This window comes from Dipodomys merriami, unplaced genomic scaffold (assembly GCF_024711535.1).
Source record: "Dipodomys merriami isolate MVZ:Mamm:240054 unplaced genomic scaffold, mDipMer1.0.p SCAF_49, whole genome shotgun sequence".
Lineage (NCBI taxonomy): Eukaryota > Metazoa > Chordata > Mammalia > Rodentia > Heteromyidae > Dipodomys > Dipodomys merriami.
In genome coordinates, this window is record NW_027206057.1 from 4264511 (window position 1) to 4283588 (window position 19078).

Consider the following 19078-nt stretch of genomic DNA (forward strand, 5'->3'; position numbering starts at 1 on the left):
CTACCACTTGAGCCACAGCGCCACTTCCGGCTTTTTTCTTTTTGCTTATGTGGTGCTGAAGAATCGAACCCAGGGCCTCATGCATGCAAGGCAAGCGCTCTGCCACTGAGCCACCTTCCCAGCCCCCTGGTCCCCTATTATATACTCTTCCTTGGTTATGAGTTTGAGGGTTGTTTTCTGTTGTTATTTATTTTTCTCGTTTTTGCAAGCATCATTTTAATTGCTGTTTGATGGAGTTTGAAGATGGCAATTTTAAAACCATGCTCACATAATTCTCTCATCTATTTTAGGTCAATGGTAGAAGCCATTGTTTTTGTTTGTAATTCAAGGTGAGATCCTGCTTTGGGATTAACAAATGAATTGAGACTGAGCTGGGATTTTAATGAATAATGTTATGAGACTCTAGATATATAAACATTGAAGGCCTCTTCTGGCACAATTCAGTTCGGGGAAAGAGTTGCTGCTTTTTAACTGTTAGGTGAGAGTGGAAGTCCAGGTTCCCTACATGGCCTTCACTGGCCTATTGTTTGCACTGATCCAGAAAAGGTCCTTGTTACTGCTGAGTAGTGTTGGGATTTCCATTCTGTCTCGCTAAGCTTCTATTTATATCATTCTTCCTGTGGATGAAGCACACTCCTCTTTCGTCCTTCCATGCTATAGCTAATGACACAAGAGAGTGCGGTCTTTCTTCCACTGAACAGTGCTGTAGTGATGGGTCTACATTTACGATGATATCCTTTAGTAGGCCACCGTGAGAGGCCGAATGTCATCACTGATGGGCATAGGATGAGGGAGTCCAAGCAGGTCTCCATGTAATGCAGGGAAGAGCACCTTGTTACACAGCACTGAACAATCACCCCCTTCCTCCAAATATGGCCATCTTTGACGTCGTAAGAACAGTTTCTTCAATGCCTTGAGAGTGAAAGTCTCTAAGATTTCCATACATGATTGTCTAGGCGAAGGTTAGGGCCACTGTTTGATCTACGGTGTTTGACTGCAAAATGATTGTTGTCAGAATTTTCTTTCATCTTTTGCCAAAGGGATACGTTTTTCCTGAGGCTTTGTTTTCATTTTCTGATTGGTAGTTCCACATTGTCAGCCTGTCTACTACTTATTTGGTCTGGGAAATAAGTTATTCTTCAGAACCTAAGATCTCCATATATTTTCCTTTTTTTTGAGCTTTCAGAATCTTACTGAATTTATTTTTCATATTATATTCAGGGTTTTGGTTCACTTGGTGTAAATTCTAGAGAAATGTACATGAATTCATTTATTTCTGGAAGCAGAAAACTCAAAACTTTTAAACATGGCATTGGTTAATTTTAAATTTAATTGAAAAATACTTTATAATATAAATCTTAAATATCGAGCCCTCAAAGAGTTAAGGAAGTAATAGTGCTATGTATTCATAAACCACAAAATATATCGTAAATATTATGAGACAAAATAAGAATTCACTGATAATAAATTCTCAGTAAGTAATTATGACTTTCCACTTCTTATTATTAAGCACCTGTCAAAAAATCCAAAGGACATGTATAAATAAAGTACATCCAAGGACATTTCAAAATAATGTAGTGGTCTGTTCATATCTTTACATAACAGTCAAGTCTTCTACTCTAAGAAACTATGCAAACTTATGTGATTTTAAAGAATGTTTAATTGGCTCATTCACCACACAGATTCTAAAAATACAGCCCCAAGTTTAATCCAAATTGTCATAAACATGAAGCTTTAATCTTCTTGGCATATTGTAAAGGCAATCATCTCATGAGGCACTGTTGTTTTTCCATCCTGATGTTTTTTCAAGTGATAAAGCAAAACTGTGACTTCTTATCTGGCACTGAACTCCCAGTGTGAGTCACAGGAGGGACAAATTTTAAGTGTTTTGACAAGAGACAGGACTTAATAATATAATAAGTGTTATTTTTAATTTACATTTATGGTGTTTTCCTTGATTCTTCCCATATGGTTGGGTTCTTACCATTAGGATACAAATATACAAATATCAATATAAGTTTGTAATATCAACTTGTTTATTTTAAAACCAAATGTATCCACTGGTTTAAAGCTTTAGTTATGTGAATAAGTAAATTCTGACTTTTAGAGGGTTTTTTTTGATGATAGAAGCAAGAATAGTTTTATGGGTACATAAAGTGTGTTTTGAAGAACTTACTGAAAGTCTATTTATATGAAAAACATAGATGAATCACTAATTTATACTTTGTGTTGGTAATCACTGAAGAACATAAATATATTTACTTTTATAGAAAATATGGAAATACCATATTCCAGATGAAGAAATTGGGATGAAATTAAATGATATAACTTCAAGCCTGAGGAATCTTAGCCTATCATGTGGTATGGACAGAAATTGGCCCAGATCATCTGACTCAAGATTATCATAGCTCCACTCTGTAGGACACAACCAGCAATGCTGTCTTTATATTATAATCTTTTTCATAAAAGATACACAAATTTGTACTGGCTGTCAGAATTTTACATTGAAAATAGAAATAAAATGAATATTTATGCAATACCCAAAAATAGCTAACATAGAAAACGTAAATGACTTAACTTTTTCTTTATCTTGGCCAAAGCATTGCAACATAGGTTATAGCGCTCTGTCTTATCATTGCTAAAATTTTATCTCAGAGTGTTCCCACTGTCTTTCTTTGTTTGAAGTATTTATACTGTAACGTGTGAGAGCTGAAGCATCTCAAATGATTCAGATCACAGGGAATAATGTTTTCATGTTAGTCTTTAAAAGGTCACTAATGCTGAACAGCACTAAATTGCATTGCTAAATTTGCACTGTCAGTCAACACAGCACATGTTCACAGCTGGTTTTCTCAATCTCACTTCGATTTGCATTTTGGAAATCTTATTAAGGTGAGGGTGAGGGGCAAATTGGTTTTCTATTCTGATTAAAAATTTTGGAATACAAAAGAAATATTTTGTTTCTTGAATACCTTTTGCATTAATGCTTTATGGTATGATAATCTTCAAAAATATTTATTGAGCAAAATAACATGAAAGTTTCAGATTGTAAATTATTTTCTATTTCTTTTTTCTCATAAACTCTCATAAAAATAACTAATAATGGAAAAGTTTACCTTTTATGACCTTATAAGCCACATGAAAATGTAAAACTACTGAACGGAATCTTACTTGCTTTATTCTGAAAGGGAAGAAAATATTTTCTTTGGTTCTTCCTTGCATTTACTGATTTTCTTCTGCCTAATCGTACACAGACAGAGCAGCATCCCCATGGTGAAACAAATCATGGCCAGCCCTTATAATTACAGTGAAAGCTATTGGCATTTGGGGAAGCTGATTTGTTGCCAAGAGAAGGATGCCATAGGACTCTGCACTTGCTCAGCTGTAACTATGTACTGGACTGCTTTGTTATTTAAAGTTTAAAGTCATTCAGTTCAATTCCACACTGGTGTCGTTTGCTGATTTAATTCTGTTTGATTAGCATTAAAAGAAGACCCAGGAAATCTACATCACAAACAACAATCTACTAGAAAGATATCAGAACCAACCTCAGATGAAACAAATGCAATTATTTAAAGAATATAAGATAATCTACAGATGTTATTATCTACTCTCAAACAAAAAGTATCACCATTAGAGTTGCTCCTTTGTGGGTAAAGTAGTCTCTGTAAAAAAGAAAGATGTTTGCTATTGTTTGGAGCAGAATTTTTTCTTAATGGGCCCAGTGTTAAATATTTGAACCCTTCTTTGGCACTGTTGAGACTTGGAGGAAACTTTAAGTGTTGGGGCCTACTGAGATGGTTGGGGATCTTTTTTTATTCTATCTATCTATCTATCTATCTATCTATCTATCTATCTATCTATCTATCTATCTATCTATCTATCTATTTATCTTATTTTGGTCGTGGAGCTTGAACTCTGGTCCTGGGTGCTGTCCTTCAGCTCTTTAGCTCAAAGTTAGTCCTTTACCACTTGAGCCACAGAGCCACTTCTGGTTTAGAGGTGGTTAATTTGGAGACAAGAGTCTCGCAGACTTTTTTCCCGGGCTGGCTTTGAGCCACGATTCTCAGATCCTTAGATCTCAGCCTACTGAGTAGCCACCAGTGCCAGGCAGGGGGATCATTTTTATCATACCAACCAAGCAGATTTTGAGACCACGGTCACTTTCTTCGATTCATTTCTCAGCCACAAGAAGAGTGGTTTTGCTCCACCATATGCTCCTGGCATGAAAAGGCATCAGCACAGAGCAACAGCAAGTGAAAGTTCTTTATAAGTTGATTTATATTGTGTATTTGTTGCAGTAAAAATAAACCCTCTAACACAATTATGAGAGCATTGATGCCATGAATAATACTTACGAAAAGAACAGCTTAGTGGTGTGATGGAAAGTATAGCTGGAAATTTCCTGAAGGGCAGAATTCAACATGGTGGGACATGGCCCCAGGGACACAAACATCAAACAGGAGACAGTCAAGGAGGAAAAAACTTGAAGTCCACTTTCTTATTGTTGACTGAAGATTATCTTAGAAAATAAAATTTCTTAAGTATTGATAACTAAATTATGATGTTCCCTAAGAGGTATAAGTTTCAACGTTGGCCAAGGAAATCATGGATATATAATTATTTTTGGAAGGTTTTCCTTTAAATGATCAAGCTATCATTAGAAAATCGTGGATCAATTTGTGCTATACTTTTCACTTTCAAAGAGTTAAATATCATTTTTTAAATTTGGCAAATTATACGTTTCCATAAATGTTTTCCTACCAACTACAGGATCCTAGTTTTTTATTAAAATAAAAAGGAAGTCTAAATTTTAGTTTCTTTGATCAATAAAGAGGTACTTAACATTTAAAGTAAAGTTAAAACTTTGAAAATGCTGGGTAAGATTTTTGTTGGCCAATCATGAATATATTTCTCTTAATCTTGTGTTACCTCAAAAATATTTACAGTGTCCTTATGATTTTGTCATGCTCTTCTTAATCATTATTTATTCACCTATATGTTTATTATTTGTTCTTATTTACTTATGTATTTATTTACTTGGTAGTACTGTGGTTTGAATTCTAAACCATTTTGCTGACTATTTTTCAGATGAGGTCTTGCGATATTTGTTCAGGCCAGCCTCAGATTATGATCCTCCTACCTTCACTTCTACATATCTATGATTACAGTCATGAACAACTGTTACTGGCTTTGTCATTGAAACAATGTTCAGTAAGTTTTAGCCCAGGTTGTCCTGAGACTGCAGATGTTTTACCCTGCCTTCTATGCAGCCAGATTTTAATTATGAACAACTAAATATACATTTGGGGTGTGTTTGAAAGAGAAATTACAGATTGAATGATATAGAGGAGAGTCAATGAAGGGGAAAGACCAGTCTGGAATTAATGGCACCACCCAGATGGGATAAGAGGAAGAAGTGGCAAGTCTACAAGTGCAATAAAACCTTCCCCCTTTGCTTGATTCATCTTCATTTCTAAATTATTTTTATAAAGTATTAAGTGGATTCCTTGGGCTAAAAACCACTTGAGAAAATTTACCTACTAAAAATGAGAGTAAATGCAGAATACTTCTATTCTAGCAACTTATAGGTTTGAAAATAACATCATTCATATTTCTGTAATATAGAAAACATAATAATATAGAATATATAGAATAATATATAATTTACTAGGTGATAGCATGAGGTAGAGTGAAGCAAAACTGCAAATATTTTCACTCACATTTCATGCTTGTCTTGTTTGAGCTTCCTTCCTCAATGAAGGAAAAAGACTTATTGTAGTTTGTTTCTACATTTAATTGGCTTTCTTTCCAACACTTAGGAAACATTGACTGTACTAAATATGTAAGTCTGAATCTACATTAATTGTGTATGATCAATAATAAATTTATCAAAGAGATCAAGACTATCTCTACTTAATATCTTTGAAATAAATATTTTGGCAAGACACACACGTATTTCTTATAATTGAACAGAATTACTTTAGTTTTTAAATGACCGTAATCCTAGGGAAATACAGCCAACCACTAAAAGAACTTACTTAGTCCTATGAGAATTCCATTAGTTGAAATTGAAATGCAAAAAAAGTCAAGCTATAAAACAAAAGAAAGAAAAATGGGTTCTCAGTTTTAGAATATTGTTAACAAAATTAAGATATAAGATAAAGTGAATGTCTTTTGAAATAACAGAAAAAACTGAAAGCAAAGAAATAGCAAGAATGTGTCCACAAAATGCTCGCCTTACGTCTGCTAAATATTTACACACATGCATTTAGTTGGATAGTTAAATCCAACTTAACAACAGAAAAGAGAAAGTTAACACATTAATAAAAAAACTATTAATAAGTATAGAACATATTAACTAGGAAAATGTAAATTGATTTGGTAGAGAAGACATTGTATTTCCATATTTCCTGCTAGAATACTCACTAGCAATTTTTCTCCATGTTTGAGTTGTATGCCTGAGAGTCCAAGATAGTCTATTGCCTGCCATTTAGCCTTGCTCCAATATAGAACTCCAAATCGCTCCAAATCCTGTGTCATTCTGAGCACTTAGGTTTAAAAGCTAAAAGAGATAACTAATGTCATTTTTTGACATGAGCAGTTGTTAGCATTTAACACATTTTTTTCTTAGTTCTTGGAGACAAGAAGGATCATGGCTTGTCTTTTTTATATTTATAACTGAACATCATAAGTATAAAGAACATCGAAGGAAAAAATTCTCCTGAGGCTTTTTTTATATTGTCAGAAAAAACACATTGATATCTCTTCAGTTTCTAGTCAAGAATGCTCTCAGATATGTCTTTTTGTACTCTGTAGCAAATAGCTCAAAAGCAGTTAAGAAAGCACAATGCATTTTCAAATTATGATTAAAGTCCAACTATTTCTATATGGGTAAAATAATTCTTAGAAAAGTATTAGCTAGTACTTTCACATTTCCATATTGCTCATACTAAGTAGATTTTAAACAAGTAATTGAAGCTAATTAATATAAGAGAAAGCAAATCCTTAAGCATTTCCTTAGATTAAAGTAGTGGGAAAAAAAGAATATTATCTAAAGTGTTTTATAAAACATTATTTTTCTATTGGAACTTAGAATGCAGGTAATTCTTTGTGCATTGTGTTCTAAAACCTAATCATCATGGCTATGACAAATATAAAGAACTTAAATATTTATTGTAGCTTAATATTATGCAATTAAAACTAAAGAAGTTTTAATTATCTATTTGAAATTCTGTTAAAAACTGTCACTCAATTATTTACTAACATACAGTACAAATTCAAATATTTTAAATAATGCATATGTTTACAATATCTATGAGTCTGAAGAACACCCACTCAAGAGAATAAAAATTACATGAGAAGTGATATACATGTATAGTTAATTTTACATAAAATGTGAGCCTCTGATAGACAAAATATAAGATTTCATGTATCTTCCGGAATGATGAAATATTTAATGTTTTATATAGTTATATTTTTTTCCAAACATTAAAATATTTTCCAGCTAGAGTTCAACTTTTGATTAATTCTTTCAGACAATTTGAGATAGTTCACACAGATGTATATGCATGTGTTTGTGTGTGTATATTTGTCTGTATTGGTATTTATGTGTGTATAAGGGGTGGTGTATGTAGGGGTATGTGTATATAGGGATGTGTGTGTATGTATGTATGTATGTTGGACAGGATTCAGGACAACAGTTTCAGGGAAAGAGTCTTAGAGGTAGAGAATAAAACAACATATGTAAAAATTGTCATCTGTGGTCTTCACAATGTTGGAGAAACTACAGTAAATTTTAGCGCACAGGCATCAATCATTTTACTATATTTTGCTTTATTTGTTTGATACTGTATTATTTTACAAACTGAAAGGCTATGGCAAAAATTTATTGATCACCAAATCTATTTGTTGTATTCTCCAGACAGCTAAACATTTTTTATGATAGTGTGTTTCTTATGGAATGTGCATATTGTGTCTATATGTGATTTGCCTTGATGTGATATTCACATTACTGTGAATCTCATCTGATCTGTAATATCTCCAGAAGATACCTGTTTGTTTTGAAAAGGAAGTTTGCATCAGCCTTATATTCCATGAAAATATTTCAATAAAGTGGTATTTGGTTGTGGGAGTGTGTTTTCTGGTTACTAATCAGAATGGACTACAGCAGAGAACTGCTATTGAAACCTTCATGATCCTTATGCCTTTCTTCCAGTGAGTTCCTGGGGAAAGGAACCCTTATAAAAGACAATTTATTTTACATTCACTATAGCATGTCCAATTCTGTGAGCCTTGCAATATCCCTCTGTTTTTCACCACATTTTTATATACCCCATTTAGAATATGCCTCATTTTTCCAAGTTCTGTCCAGGAATCATTCTCAAAAAATATTTAGTCTATGAGAGTCAGTTCTTTACTGATACCAAGAGACGTCTCCCAAATGAATCATCTTTCTGCCACAACTCTCTAATTCATTTTGCTCATAATGTGTCTTGTGTATATTTTTTAACTCATGAAAGTATACATTGGTTAGCTCTGCAGTTGCTTTAGCCAATAATCTTTTTTTTAATTTATTACTTATCCTCACAAGTTACTTACTGAATTGATGAATTAACATTTTTTAAATAGTATATTTTTGGACAAAATATGCTTTCTAGCCAGCATAAGCCACATGTTTAAAATCTCAGTATAGAAAATGTGTATGTGATGTGTTTTCTATGTATATTTTCTTAATCTTCTAGAATTTTGCTACAATAGCTACAATTAAATGTCCACACCTTTCAACAAAAATTGTAGGTACCTGACAATCAACCATACTTTTTCAATCAAGATCTGGTGTGGAAATGAGTGTAATCATTGCTAAAATTTGATACATTAGCAAAAATATATCTACTTGTTTTCTTGTTACAAAGGACACAATCTAATATCATGACTGGCATATTTCCAAGGCAACAATTGTTGAAACGAAGTTGTCAACTCTCCTTGTACAGGAAAATTACCAGCCTGATCCATTGCTTTTGTTTATTTTACTTACTTTGTCTCTCTCTATATTTTGTTTGTAGCTAGAATTCTATCACAATATTCAATTTCATAACATCATTTTATTTGTATTTACAATGTCAAGAATCACAATCACTTCCATTTTAAAGTATTTGCCTCCTTATCTTGAATGAATTGGTGTCTGCTTTTTATTGGACACTTGTTATATACAGACCATCTGCCTAACCTAAAATCCAGACTCTCCCGAATTCCAGGCTCCCTGAAGGAAAACAGGTGTTCAGCATAAACTATATTATATGTATACATATTTAGAGCAAGGAAGGCTAGAAAATACTGAGAATACTTTGAAAATGGAAGATTCAAGCCAGACAGCTGTGCAGGGAGGCCTTTTGAAGAATAGCAGACTCAGGTCTGTATTTCTGCACAAGAATGCTTTAAAACTGGCGGCTAAAATCATTTTAGTAGTAATTTGAGGTATGACATTGTCATTGATGGCAATCTGAGAGTGGTTTCCTAAAAAACACTTACTCCAAGCAACAAATGATCAAGCATGCGTTGCAGGAACAAAAGTAAAAGGGGAATGTATCTACTATTTTAAAAATAAACTCATATTGATTATTTCACATTTCTTCTAAAGTCTAAAAGAATTATTCCTTTTCCTTTGTAAGTTTCTGTGAATCCTCACTCACATGAATTTTCTCCATAAGGAGGGAAAACTGCCCTTCTAATCTAATGTTATAGCAAAGTCTTGTAGGGCTTCGAATGCATCTCTAATTTCTGATGGAACTCAGCAGTCAGTTGTGTCCTATATTCACTACATGTCTCATTGAGACATCTGCTCCATTTCTTCCTTTAGGTGAGTATCTTTTCATCATTCTCGTGAATATTCTGAAGCAAAGTATTTCTCCTTTTCTTAGAGAGAACTTAGCATCCCTTCAATATGTAGCAGAAATAACCAGTTAACAATTTAATAATTTTAATAGGGTAAATCAATAGTATAGCTACCCATGCTATGGCTATATTCCCAGAAGTTAAACAGAGGAGCAACTGGTAATGTGGCTTAGTGGCACAGTGCTTGCCTATCATGCTTGAAGTCCTAGATTCAATTCCTTAGTATCACATGAACAGAAAAAGCTGGAATTGGTGACTCATATGGTGGACTGCTAGCCTTGAACAAATAAAAGAAGCTCAGGCACAGTGCCCAGGCCCTGAATTCAAGACCCAGGACTGACAAAACAAACCAACAAAAGAAAGAGGAGATATTTTAAAAGATAGTAATGATAGGAGAGTAAAAATGACATTGTGACTTTAGTTTGATGGAGGAGTTATAATCATTCATGGTTATTATTTGAAACTATTATTTTGGAGCTTTTATTATCATTTTATTTGTTTTTCTTTGAGTAGGTGATATTACATAAAATGTGGATATGTGTGAATACAGGTATAATCTGATATTCTTAAATTATTACTGTTCATTTTGAAGAGCTATTTTAATTGTTCTTTCCCATACATTCTTTGCATATTTAATGTCATTAAGATATATAGTTGGCAATAATATATGAGTGTCTATTTCTTTTTCACAATTACATAATATGCAATTTCTCTAAAACAAGTTAAAATTTAGTGTCTTGACTTCTAACTGGAGAGTATATTAAATTTTCTTACCAAAGCAGAATATAGCTTAAATATTAAGTATTAAATTTTAATTACACAGTAACACATTATAAAAATTAAATCACCCTATGTGGAAAACAATTAAGCCTGTTCTAGGCTTAATTCACAATTAAGATTCACAATTTAAAGCATTCACATCGATGGAAAGCTTGCAGGATACAGCACACACTATAACCAAAGTGTGAAATATACATAAGAATCTATTTAGCAGAAAAGCTAAAATAAAACATCCAATATTTTCTATTCCATTTGTATATCACTGTGTGTGCTGATGGCTTCAGTTCCAAAACCACTCTATCTCTGGCCAAATATTAGCCTAAACAAGTAAGGTATAAAGAAAACCCTTCTCTACGAAAGTAGCATTAGGTAAAAATTAACTGCTCATAGTAAAACAACACACAGTATTTGCTCACTCCTGGCAAAAGCTAATGACTAGAGGAGAGATGTTGGAAAACTAGCAACCGAAAAATGAAATGTTTCCAAAAAAGGGAGAGAGAGAGAGAGAGAGAGAGAGAGAGAGAGAGAGAGAGAGAGAGAGAGAGAGAGAGAGAGAGAGAGAGAGAGAGAGGAGAGAGGGAGAGGAGAGAGAGAGAGAGAGAGAGAGAGAGAGAGAGAGAGAGAGAGAGAGAGAGAGAGAGAGAGAGAGAGAGAACTGTGCATTGCAAGTTCAAGGCTTCTGTAGGAAGTAGTGGGAAGGCATATAGATAAGCAGCCACAGGGTCTGTACAAATACCTGAGTAGTTAGAAATAGTGGGTGCTCTATTTATCTGATGCACAGAGGCAACGTTGTCTGTAGGTCACTGCAGTAAAACTCTTTGCACAAATCATACACCTGAAATTTAAAAATCAATAAAAATATGTGGAACAAAAAGATTTATTTAGGTTTGCCCCCTAATAGCAATAGCATTAAAAGTATTCTAAGTTGGATTGCATCACTGTTTAAAGTTGTAATAATTAAACATACAAATTGATGTGTGAGCACAGTAGAAAGTTGGAGATGGGAGACAGATTTTAAAAGTATGTTGGTACTTCTTAAATTTAATATCTAACTGGCTTTATGAAAGGCTACTTGTCTATACCTTCACATATATTTATGTTACTATAATTTTTTACTATAATTTTTTGCTTAGTGAAGATTAGAGACTATATATATATGTACTACAGTAAACAAATAGACCACTTCTTTAGTTTTGTTTTTATAATGTTTTTATTGTGAAAATACCATACAGAGGGGGTACAATTACATGAGGAAAGTAATGAGTACATTTCTTATCAAGCACTGTTGCTTCCTCCTTTGTTTTTCCCCTACCATCCCTGCCCTCCCATCTTCATTCAACACCCCCCACCACCACACACCCCCTCCCCCGCCGAAGTTGTAAAGTTCATTTTTCGACATAGCGTCTTGTACATCTCATTGTTGCGATGGGTCCATCTGTATCCTTATTTAAACAACTTGTTATTTCCCTTCCCCTCCACAAATTCTACCAACATCAAATACAGTGAAAACAAGGGTCATACCGTGGGAGAAGGACATACAAAGTAAAAAAATAAAAAATCACCTTATGAATATGTTAGAAACAATAGCAAGCAAGAAAAAGAAACACTTGTGTCTTTATCTCAGGGTTCCTTTCCCTAACATCATCTTATCTGACCTTTTCTGCTTATTTCAGATATATGCTAGTTATTGCATGGGACCTATGTTTCTTTGGGCCTGGCTCACTTCACTTCATATAATTTTTTCCAAGTCTTTTCATTTCCTAACACATGGGGCAATGTCATTCTTTCTGGTGGAGGCATAGAAGCCCATGGATTGGAAGAAGATCTTCACGAACCGATAAGGGTCTCATATCTAAAAATATATCTGGAACTCAAAAAATTAAATCCCCCAATAACAAATCCTCAAAAAAACAACTGCCCAATAAATAAGTGGGGTAAAGACTTACAGAGAAACTTCTCTGAAGAGGAAAGAATGGCCAATACACACGAAGAAATGCTCAACCACTCTAGCAATAAAAGAAATGCAAATCAAAATACTGAGATACCACCTCACCCCAGTTAGAATGGCTATCATCAAGAACTCTAATAATAACAGATGCTGGAGGGGATGTGACCAGAAAGGAACCTTACTGCATTGTTGGTGGGAGTGTAAACTTGTTCAACCACTTTGGAAAGTAGTATGGAGATTCCTCAAAAGACTCCACATAGAGCTCCCCTATGACCCAACAATCCCACTTTTGGGCACTTACCTAAATGATCGCAAACTAGACCATACTAAAGCTACCAACACAACTATGTTTATTGCAGCATTATTTACAATAGCTAAGATATGGAACCAACGCAGATGCCCCTCAGTAGATGAATGGATCAAGAAAATGTGGTATGTATACACAATGGAATTCTATGTCTCCATCAGAAAGAATGACATTGCCCCATTTTAGGAAATGGAAAGACTTGGAAAAAAATTATATTAAATGAAGTGAGCCAGGCCCAAAGAAACATAGGTCCCATGGTTTCCCTTATTTGCAATAACTAGTATATGTCTGAGTCAAGCAGAAAAGGTCAGATAAGTTGATGTTAGGGAAATGAACCCTAAGATATATATTCAAATGTTTTTTTTTCTTTCATGCGATTGTTTCTAACACATTTATAAGATTATTTCTTTGTTGCTTTGTATGTTCCTCCCCCAAGGTATTACCCATGCTTTCACTGTATTTGATGTCGGTGTAATTTGTGGAGGGGAAGGGAAAAAAACAAATCGTTTAAATAGGGATACAGGTGGACCCATTGCAACAATGAGATGTACAAGTCGTTATGTTGAAAACGAACTTTACAACTTTGGTGGCAGGGAGTGGAGGATTGGGTGAGGGGGCGGAGGTGGGGGGGCGGAGAATGGGAAGGGATGGGAAGGGAAAACAAAGGAGGAGGCTACAATGCTTGATAAGAAATGCACTCATTATCTTGCCCATGTAATTATAACCCCTCTGTACATTATTTTCACAATAAAAAAAAGAAGATGTGGTATAAATACACTTCTTTAGTTTTGTAAACTGTTGTTCATCTGTTCTTACATCACTCAAGTAAAGGTAAAATGGAACATTCTCAGCCATATACACTGCCAAACAGAAATAATGGTTACCTACTTATTGAGCCTAAGAATTTTAGAATGCACTAGTAAATTGAAATATTTGCAGTACTTGTTGACTGCATTTCCTGTGGTATATGCTCCTACTATTTTAACAGTATTGTCAGCAATTTCTTTATTAAATTTTTGCTATGTGTCCCTATTTTTGTATGTTATGCATGTCCTGTTTGGATGTTCAGAATAATGGTATTTTCCCAGAATTATCCTTAGAAACTATGCTTTCCAATTTGAGGATTGTTAAAATAATTACTGAGCTAGAAGAAAATGAACATGGGAATACATATGTCATGTTGATGTTATTGTATAAATTATCAAAAGTTTTGATTTAGGAGAAATGCAGGTAAACAGAAAGGCACAACGATTACTGGTTTGGCACTTAGTCACTATTGCCAATATAGAACATAGAGGGAAAATTTAGCTGCTTTACTTTGTCACCCTTATAGTAGATTCCAAATTTATTGATTCCAATCTGTTTTCCATAGTCACCAATTGTGACACAGTTTAGAATACAACTTTGCATCTATTTTATCACAAGATAAGATTCCCTTATTTGCCCTTGAATTACCCTTGAAATTTCCTTTATTAGTAGGTTTTTTGTTTGTTCTTTAATGTGTGTGTGTGTGTGTGTGTGTGTGTGTGTGTGTGTGTGTGTGTGTGTGTGTGCTGGTCCTAGGGCTTGAATTTAGTTCTTGTCATTAAAGCTGTTAGTTCAAAGCCAGCACTCTACCACTTGGGCAATAGCTACACTTCTTTCTCAATTGGATAAAAGATTTTCATAGATTTTCCTGCTTGTGCTGACTTTGAACCATGACTCTCAAATGTCAGCCTCCTGAGTGGCTAGTATTACAGGAGTTACAATAATCTGTGGGTTTTTTTTTATAATATATGTTATTTCTTCAAATCCTATTATTAAAAAGTGGGTGTTTTAGTACTTTAAAGTGGTTAAGTATGAAAATAAGACATCCCCTTAGAGATTGTTATCATTTAATGATTAGTATAGTCAGGCATTTGTATTAAGTGACTTTCCAAACTAGTTTTGCAATATAATCTTCCTTGTTAAGGATGGTCACCAATTTAATTATCTCCATTGTCAAACAGAGACCTAGTTGGGTCTTCCTTAAAAGCCTGGGTCTACTAGAAAAAAAAAAACTCATAAAACTTCTTTCTCCTTGGTAGACACTGCTGGAAAGTACTTTACTACTTGATTGAAACAATGACCAGCAGCCATAGTGTGGAGAGCCCTCAGTGAAACATCAAAAAGATGAAGACATACAGCCGGACATGTGCAGGATAAGGTCATTAGTGTACATTCTTGCTCCTGTTAGACTCACTAATACAAAGGTTACTAGTCCTCAGGATTTTGCCATAGGCCTGGGAGCTGGAGTAAAATGCTGAAATATATTAAAAGTTAAAGCATTTTTCCTCATCATGCATTTCCATAGACAATATAAGTATTAAGTTAGACTCTAGAGGTCTTAAATACTTGATATGGACAATGCTTTCCAACTCAATAGATATTCCCAAGGAGAGACCAAATCCTGATTGTTCCTACCATAGCATGAACCATGAGGTCATTAAAAATACTTTTACTTTAAATCACTTTCAGAGCACTATATAGTGAAGTTGATGTTTAGGTTGAATCAACATGCACTTAATTATTCTTTCAAAAGTAAACTTCATTTGTAGTTTCTACTAACACTCTTTGAAATTATAACTAAAATATAAAATTCAGCAAAATAGTGCAACTCAACTACTTTTAAAATATGCAGACAAGCCTTGACTTGTACTTGTATGTAATAGCTACACTTCTTGCAAAAATTCAAAAGTTTCATTATTACCAAAGTTTTGAAATAATGGTAAAATTTATGACATATTTTAGTAGAAAAATATGATCTGCAGCTGAAATATTCATTTATTCTTAATGTTATATTATTGCAGGAAAGAATGTGTCAATCTTTAATTTTTAAAATCATTGACTATGGATTAATTATTCTTGTAAGAGAATTTTAACATATAAATTAAAACATTTAGTTTAGCCAAATTAAAATCATAAATGCATTGAGGTACAAAATATAATGAAGTATATGCAAATTATACATGGTAACTCAATATTAGTTATAAACCATTTTGTGTGTTCTATCCTTATAGAAAGTTTATTAATGAGTAACTTAAAAATTAATTTCAATGTATCCAATAATAATTTAATAATTATACATGTTAGTGGTTAAAGGCCTTGCTCTAGATTTAAAGACATCTGGTTGGAATGCTAGTTCTTCCTCTTAGAAGTTACTGAAAGCATTTTCAGTTTCTTTATTTCAAAAGCAGGAAAAAATGTATAACTGCTTGACAGGTATTTTGTGTAGAATAAAGATAAAATGTTAATTCTTTAGAACAACAGCTAAAGGATTAGACAATAAATATCCCCAATAGTAAAGCTGCATTTTAATTTCTTGTTTTATTTCATTGGTTTTTCAAGCACAGTTAAATATTTAAATTACATTATAACTGATACTGCATTACTAATTGAGTATTAATAGCTCAAATATCTGACTGTATTGAAAACCAGAGTGTAAAGTGCAGAACACTGTCCAACCAACTATGATTTTCCCTATTAGAAGTGATTACTGCTCTAAGAGATGAAAGGTATTATTAAAGGCTATTTCTATAGGTTAAATGTATTTACACATATGCATATTTATTATTTTAAGTAAATACTATTTTCTTTGTTAAAATTTAGTAAACGTGAACACCATATTCTTTTCTCCTTATTAGCTTATTTTCTAAAAAGAATATCTTGAAAAATAACTTTTTCTGAGTTATGAATTGTGAAATGGGGGAAATTGGGCTGATTTTGTTATAATTATGTGTTCACTTATGTGATTTGTGTTTCATAAATATTTAAAATCCACGGGAACATTACAACAGTTTTTATTTTGACTTAATTGGAATTAAGTAAAACCTACATAGTGATATTCAATATTCATTGAATTATGAAGAAAGTCTGTCATTAAATTCTTAAAGACGCATGGAAAAGTATTCAGCAACATCAGACATGGGAAAATTAGAACATAATGAGTTTCAAAAATGAAATAATGACGAAAAATACTGGAAGGAATAGAATTAATATCTCATACAGTATAAGTAAAAAGATTTGCATATTAATAACATAGTATAAACATAAATACATTTAAATATCCCCAATATCCTTCAGGAGATGGAAGATTAATCACATACATTCTGTGGCACATTGACACAATATATGCTACTCAGCATCACAAATAGCTAATAATACATTAAAAAACTTGAACTTTTTAAATATATTGTCCTTAACAGGAAAAGATACTTTTCTCAAAGTGTACATATTGTATAATTCATTTCTATAGCATTCTTGATCTTATATACTTCAGTAACAGGGGAGAGGCAGATGATTGTAACTATAAAAGGGAAATACAAACTTTCTCTGCTTTCATGGAACAGTTGGACATAATTATGCACTCACACACAAATGTATACTAAAAAAATGTAAAAGCTAGATAAAGTCTATAGCCTGATAAATGGTGCTGTAGCAATGAAAACTTTCTGGTTTTGATCTTGAATTAGAGCTAACCAGATGTCACTGTGGGAGGAATAGGGTGAAGGTTCCATTATATTTGGTTATCTTTTTCAACTTATACTGAGATTCTAAAGTATTTTCTTTCTTTCTTTTTTTTTTTTTTTTTTTTTTTTGTTGGTTGTAGAGCCTGAACTCTGGGCCTGGGGGGGGGGCTGTGTGTAAAATTCCATTATATATAGGTTCCACATTGTTTGGATCCACTCAACCATTATGGGGCACCTGGGTTGCTTCCATATCTTGGCTACTGTGAACAAGGATATGTTGGTGTCCTTATGAAATCCTGGCTGGTATCATTCAGGATAGATGTCTAGTAGTGATATGGCTGGGTCTTAGGGAATGTCTATGTTTGGTATTTTGAGCAACAGCCAGACTGTGTTCCAGAGTGTTTGTACTAATTTACATTCCCACCAGGAGTACAGTAGGGTTCCTTTTCCCCCACATCCTCAACCAGCATTTGTTGTTAAAACTCAAAATATTGGCCAATCGAAATGGATTGAGATGGAATCTCAGAGGGTTTTTGTTTTTGTTTTGTTTTGTTTTGTTTTTTTGTCGGTCGTGGGGCTTGAACTCTTGGCCTGGGCACTGTTCCTGCTCTCTTCAGCTCAAGGCAAGCACTCTACCGCTTGAGCCATAACACCACTTCTGGTTTTCTAGTGGTTTTATTGGAGTTAAGAGTCTTATGGACTTTCCTGCCTGGACTGCCTTTGAACCGTGATCCTCAGATCTCAGCCTCCTGAATAGCTACGATTACAGGCATGAGCCACCTGTGCCCAGCTTATATTTTTATTTTTATAGTTTTTATTTTTTGTACTTTTTATTGTAAAAATTCTGTACAGAGGGGTTACAGTTACATGAGCAAGGTAATGGGCACATTTCCTATTAGGCATTGTTGATTTTCATTTTCTTTATATTCTGGGGAGATAAGCATTTCCTCAAATGTTTCGTTGCCATTCTTAACTCTTCTTCAGAGAAGTCTCTCTTTAGCTCCCATACCCATTTAGTAATTGGTGTATTAAATTTGGGAAGGATTAATTTTTTGAACTCTTTGTATATATTGAATATTGGGCCTTTGTCTGATGTATTGCTGGTGAAGATCTTTTCCCAATTGGCTGGTTGTCTTTCTAGTTTAGTAACTATGTCCTTAGCTATGTGGAAATTTCTTATTCTAATGTAGTCCCACTTGTTGAGTCTGTCTCTTCTCTGTTGTGCTCCTGGGACTCTATTCAAGAAGTTACTGCTAATACCTGCAACTTCTAATATTTCTCCAAATCTCTCTTGCAGCAGTTTGTTTCAAGTTTGACTTTGTGGTCTCTGATCCACGTTGAATTGATATTAATGCATGGTGACAAGCAGGGATCCACTTTTAGTTTTCTACATGCTTCTGCCCAATTTTCCCAAAGCCAATAGTTGAAGAGGCTATGTTATTTTCCACTGTATGTCTTTGGCTCCTTTGGTGAATATCAAACTGTAAGTATGTGGTTTGATCTTTGGGATTATTTTTGTGCCAATACCAAGCTGTTTTTGTTATTATGGCTCTGAAGTAGAGTTTAAAATGCATAAAATGTGGTATTGTTATACCACCCACAATGCTTTTCTTTGTCTAGAATTGCTTTGGCTAGTCTAGGTCTTTTGCTGTTCCATATGAA